Raw genomic sequence first — 6401 nt, forward strand, 5'->3', positions numbered from 1 at the left:
GTTCCCCCACACCTTCATGTGCATCTTTTCTTTTTCACTCTCTGCTTAGCCTGCATTTTGGAAAACCTCTTGTTCAATAGCCTATGACTTTTGTTCTGTGAAATGCACAGGGTTTCACTACACGGAATTACCTCTGACAAAAATTATTTTTGTTGTGCCCTTTTTGATCTGTATCCCTTTGTTTGAATTCCTTGGATTGGGTCACTGTATCATCATAAACTGGTGTTGTAGGCAAGGCTCTGAAACACTTTGACTTTTAAAATGCAGATGATAGCCCTAGCTGGTTTGGCTCAGTGGACAGAGCACTGGCCTTCGGACTGAAGAGTCTCGGGTTCGATTCCGATCAAGGGCACATGCCTGGGTTGCGGACTTGATCCCCAGCAGGGGGAGTGCAAGAGGCAGCCAATTAATGATTCTCTCTCAGCATTGATGTTTCTATCTCTCTCTACCTCTCCCTTCCTCTCTGAGATCAATAAAAAATATTTAAAAAATAAAATGCAGATGATAATTTCCATAATGAATTGTTTAGACATCATGTAAATTTGGTATCCATTGATTGGCAACCAGTGGAGCTGATCTTTGTCCTTCATCACATTTTTGAAGAGCACAGGCCAGCTATTTTGTCTGATGTTCCTCATTTTGAATTATCTGGTTCCTTCATGCCCAGATTCATGTTACATAAGATAGAAGTTCTGTGTCCTCAGCGTGTCCTCGAGGCACACTGTATTGCTTTGACCTTTGGTTAAGGTGGAAGCCAGGTTTCTCCACTGCAAATTCCCACTTTGTAATTAACAAGTATCTTATGGAGAGATATTTGTGAAACCATGCAAATACCCTTTTTTAAATTTTACTTTTGCCCATGAAATTTAGCATCAATTGGTGATTCTGAACTGAAACAATTACGCCAAATGGTGATTATCTAATTCCATCATTCTCTCTACAACCTGACATTTTCCAAAGCAGTATTGAGAAAAAAATTTAATCCAATTAAAAAATACATCTTTATTGCTTTCCGAGAGGAAGGGCGAGGGAGAGAGAGAAACATCAAGGATGAAAGGGAATCATTGATCTACTCCCTCTTGCAGTCTCCACACTGGGGATCAAGCATATGCCCTGACTGGGAATCTAACCGTGGTTCCTAGGTTGATGCTCAACCACTGAGCCATGCAGGCCAGGCTTAATGCAATTATTTTAATTCCTTGTGAATATATCTGAATATATCCAACTCTACCAGCCTCTTAGACACCACAGCGCATTCAGCAATTAACAGCTCCCCAGACCATTGAGGAAGCACCTTCTCAACCAGTATCCCCATTGCTGTTTGATATTGTAGTCATTGTTTGGGGGTAGGAGGTTGTTGGAATTGAATAGAAACTACCAAATTAAAGGAGGAGCAAACCTAATTTAGAGTAAGCCAAGTTCTAATCTTTCTGTAGTTTAAGTATTAAATTTAGCCAAATAATGAACTCATTACAAAGAATAAAGTTAATAAAGTGAAAGAATTGGTCAAAGAGATAGAATTTGGTATAGAGTTTCTCCCAACTGAATAACTTATTTGATATTTATATTGCGAAGTCATTGAATTAATATTAATTAGTAAACTATTCGGTAGATGTCACTAATAATTTTAAAATATGTTTTCTTTTCTAATTTTTATCCTATTCTTTTCCTCTTTATGTCATGCAGAGATAATTACAAATACAATCTTGAAGGAAGTTACAAACAAGGAATAAAATCTACATTTTCTTGAATAAAACTGTTTTTGAAAAAATGTAATTGTATTTCCGACACATTTTCATTCATATTCCAGGCTTTTCTTGTTCATTAAACAAATACTTCTTAAAAGGTTTGTACTGAGAAGTGGCTATTTAGTCTCTACTATTTAAAATAGCCAGCCTCCTAAAGCCATTATTTAGCTGACCGTGTAGTGAAGTCATTTGAATGATTACTGTAAAACAGGATTTAAGAAGAAAATAAGTGAAAGGGGAAAAGTAATTTTGTGATCATTTCAAGGCTTGAAACACATGGGGTTGGGTGCCATGACACAATTATTCTCTCCTGCCTGTAGACACAAGAAAAGTGGATGGATTTCCTTTGAAAAGGGAGCTCCTTTTAAATCAACAGTCAGTGGTCAAAGTAAACACCCGGTTGAAGATTATGTTTGAGAAACTGCTTACAACTACTTTGAAGGCATTAACAAAGCAAGGAGCTGGGGTGCAAATGCAATGGAAGGCATGAAGAAATGTGTTGAGAAACAGCTGTCCTGTGTGTCAAGGAATGCAGACTCTTCCACAAAGATGTCCCACATCTTACCTATTTTGTGCTTCTCCTGAAAAATAATTATTATAAGCTAGTCTAATTGAATAAAATATGCAATTCAATCAGTAACTAGCTTGCAGACACACACACACACACACACACACACACACACACACACACACACACAAATGATTGTTTGTTGGGAGAAATGCAACCCCCTCCTGCTACATTATTCCATTGATGGAAAAACATTTACATCTCCTTTGTTAACTAGTTTTTTGTAGATATTTTATAATCACCGGGCAACTCTATTTCACTTCTCTCTTAGCAGCAACTCTGAGTGGCTAGACCCATGTTTTTATTCTACAGCCAAAAAGAAAAAATCTTTTTCTGGCTTTTTTTTATTAACTCTAGTCTACCATACATCAAACCTGTCAAGCTTTTTCATTAAAGTTCATGGTTTTTAAGTTCATTGTAAATAACTCAAATTGATTTTACAAAAGAGAAAAAAAAAGTCTTGCCCTGATGTTGCCCATTACAAACTGTAATAATATCCCTTGTCAAATGGGATTTCTCAAGAGGCTTTCTAAAGAGGGGAAAAGGATTTAGCTAGATAAAAATATTTTGAGATTAACACCAATGTTATACTTTGATTTTGAATTGGCTTCTTTCATTTTCTTAAAAGTCTAGAATTTTTGCAAAACATTAAAAGAAAACTTAGTAATTATGTTAAGATTTCACAGTTTGAGGTCTGTAACACTTACTTTGTGGGAGGAATTCCCAACAATAAAAAGATCCTTTTATTTGATGATAGCTCTGTAAATTTTTGAAGTCAGCAATCTCTTGGACTTTTCTTTTCCAAATAATAAAAAAGGCATCCCCCCCGCCCCCCACCACACACACCTTTTAATCAGACAGGGCCATTGTAGCAGGCCACACTGCATCACTCAGGGTTCAGTTTGGGAAGCAGAACCATGAGAAGTGATATGCACTAAGGGACTCTATAGGCATTCGACTTTTCCCAGTTATAAGCTGGTGAAGATGCCTATAGAAAGCCCTTGTCTGTTGTCTGGGGTGAGCATACATTGCTGTAGGCCATCAGGGCTGACAGTACGGAAAAAACACAGATGTGAAACAGAATAGAGCAAGACAAACCAGAACCACAGGACAAACTGGAACCTGTGTCTGTCTCTCACCACCTCTAACCTGGACTGCATGGGCAGCCTACAGAAGAAAGTGGTACTCTCCTATGGAGCTGCACCTGTGCCAGGCCTGAAACTCAAAGTAGCTGAAGGAGAAGATGTGGTGGGAGCTGGAGGAGCTGCTGTCCCAGATGCTGCCCCACACCAACCAGGAGGCCAGCAGATCAGCAACCATGTGGATGAGCTGTAGTGGTACCCATACCTTGTGACAATCTTGAGCTTAATGGATGCTGCTTCACTTTCGAGTCCTTTTGCCTAGATTCACACAGGAAGAGAATTCTGGGAAACACAGCTCCAGCTCTGCTAAGTTGATCCAGTAGGAAACTACCCCTGCCACTTCCCTCCAATCTTGCCAATCCTCTATCAGCCTTCTTTTTTCTCTGAAAAGTTTCTGATGTTGCTTCTTTATTGGGCTGTCAAGAGGAAGCTCAAAGTTGGTACAACTGAGGAAGTAATCTTGACATTCTTTTTAAAGAAATATATTTTACTAGAGGCCTGGTGCATGAAATTTGTGCACGGGGGGGGGGTGGTGTGTCCCTCAGCTCAGCCTGCACCCTCTCCAATCTGGGACCCCTCGAGGGATGTCCAACTGCCTGTTTAGACGGGCAGTTGGACATCACTCTCACAATCCAGGACTGCTGGCTCCCAACTGCTTGCCTGCCTGCCTGCTCCTAACCACTTCCACCTGCCAGCCTGATCACCCCCTAACCACTCCCCTGCCAGCCTGATTGATGCCTAACTGCTCCCCTGCCAGCCTGTTTGCCCCTAACTGGCTCCCCTTCAGGCCTGATCACCCCTAAGTGCCCTCCCCTGCAGGCCTGGTCACCCATAACTGCCATCCCCTGCAGGCTTGGTCTCTCCCAACTGCTCTCCCCTGCAGGCCTGGGTCACCCCCAACTGCCCTCCCCTGCTGGCCATCTTGTGGTGGCCATCTTGTGTCCACATGGGGGCAGGATCTTTGACCACATGGGGGCAGCCATCTGGTGTGTTGGAGTGATGGTCAATCTGCATATTACTCTTTTATTAGATAGGATAGAGGCCTGGTGCATGGGTGGGGGCCAGCTGGTTTGCCCTGAAGGGTGTCCTGGATCAGGGTGGGGGTCCCCTTGGGGCATGGGGCAGCATGGGCAAGGGGCCTATGGTGGTTTGCAGGCCGGCCATGCCCCCTGGCGACCCAAGCAGAGGCCCTGGTATCTGGGGTTTATTTACCTTCTACAATTGAAACTTTGTAGCCTGGAGCAGAGCCAAGCCTTCTGCTCGCTCCGTGGATGCAGCCATTTCTGTTGGGACTTATGTATCTAATATAATTGAAACTTTGTAGCCTTAAGAGGAGGCTTGGGCTTGCCAGGGCTGCAGAAGCTTGGCTTCCTCTATTGCCGGGGGCAACCCTAGCCTCCCGCTCTTTCCAGCTCCGTGGCTGCCGCCATTTCTGTTTGGATTTGTTTACTTTCTATAATTGAAACTTTGTAGCCTTGAGTGGAGGCCTAGGCCAGCAAGGGCAGGCGGAAAGCTTGTCTTCCTCTGTTGCCGGGGAAACCCAAGCCTCCCTCCTGCTCTCTGTGGCAGTAGTCATCTTGGTTGGGTTTATTTGCATATTTGCTCCTGATTGGCTGGTGGGCGTGGCTGGTGGGAGTGGCTTATGGGTGTAGCGAAGGTACGGTCAATTTGCATATTACTCTTTTATTAGGTAGGATTGATTTTTTACAGAGAAGAAGGGAGAGAGATAGAGCATTAGAAACATCTATGAGAGAGAAACATCGATCAGTTGCCTCCTGAAAACCCCCTACTGGGGATGTGGCTACAACCAAGGTACATGCCTTTGACCGGAATCAAACCTGGGATCTTTCAGTCCGCAGGCTGATGCTCTATCCACTAAGCCAAAGCGGTCAGGACTTGACATTCTTTTTATGATAACACTATCAAGACAGGCCCTAAGTTTTATTACTTTTCAGTTGGAAGGATATATAGTTAACCTTAAGTTTGTGCTTTCATTATAAACATTTGAAAAAGCTTAAATTCAAACCCTAGACCAAATATTGTTTTCTTTCATGAAACTTCTTGTCCCCCTGCTGACCATGTCCCTTCCTCTTCTATATGTGGAAACCTCTTTCCTAGCACTTAGCTTATTCTACCTTCTGTGGCATCGTTTCTGAACTTGTTTCCCCAAATGTATGTCTCTGGTAGCAGGACTTTGTCGTATTCTTGTTAGTTTCCCTCCCCTCTTTTCTCTACTCACTCCTACCTCTACACCTGACGCATGCCCTTCAAATAGTAGATGCTCAACAGATGTTTGCTTAGTACACTAATTAATCAGTTGTAATTTACCTTTCTTGTTTTATACTTTACTTTCATGGTGTACCCTACTAGACCAGAAAAAGATTATCTCCATCATGAATGAGTATGTGGCTTCTTTTCATAGGATGCCTATGCTTTCACAAATCATCCCAAGAATTTCCACCTTTATTTTGGACTAGGAATTTTTTTAAGAGAATAATAAACCTTTTCTATAACTTTTGAGCCCATTCATGATGGACAAATTATTGCTAATAAATTATGGTAAATGGCAAAAACCAGGCTACACAATTCTATATAGAATGCCACTGTAATTGAAAGAGCTGTGGTCAGATAAATAATGATCTTTAAAGATATCCACATCAGCCGAAACCAGTTTGGCTCAGTGGATAGAGTGTCGGCCTGCGGACTGAAAGGTCCCAGGTTCGATTCCGGTCAAGGGCATGTACCTTGGTTGCGGGCACATCCCCAGTGGGGGGTGTGCAAGAGGCAGCTGATGGATGTTTCTCTCTCATCGATGTTTCTAACTCTCTATCCCTCTCTCTTCCTCTCTGTAAAAAATCAATAAAATATATTTAAAAAAAAAAAAGATATCCACATCAGTCCTGGCTGGTGTGCTCAGTAGTTAGAGCATTGGCCCATGCACCT

This window comes from Eptesicus fuscus, chromosome 7 (assembly GCF_027574615.1).
Source record: "Eptesicus fuscus isolate TK198812 chromosome 7, DD_ASM_mEF_20220401, whole genome shotgun sequence".
In the NCBI taxonomy this organism is placed as follows: Eukaryota; Metazoa; Chordata; class Mammalia; order Chiroptera; family Vespertilionidae; genus Eptesicus; species Eptesicus fuscus.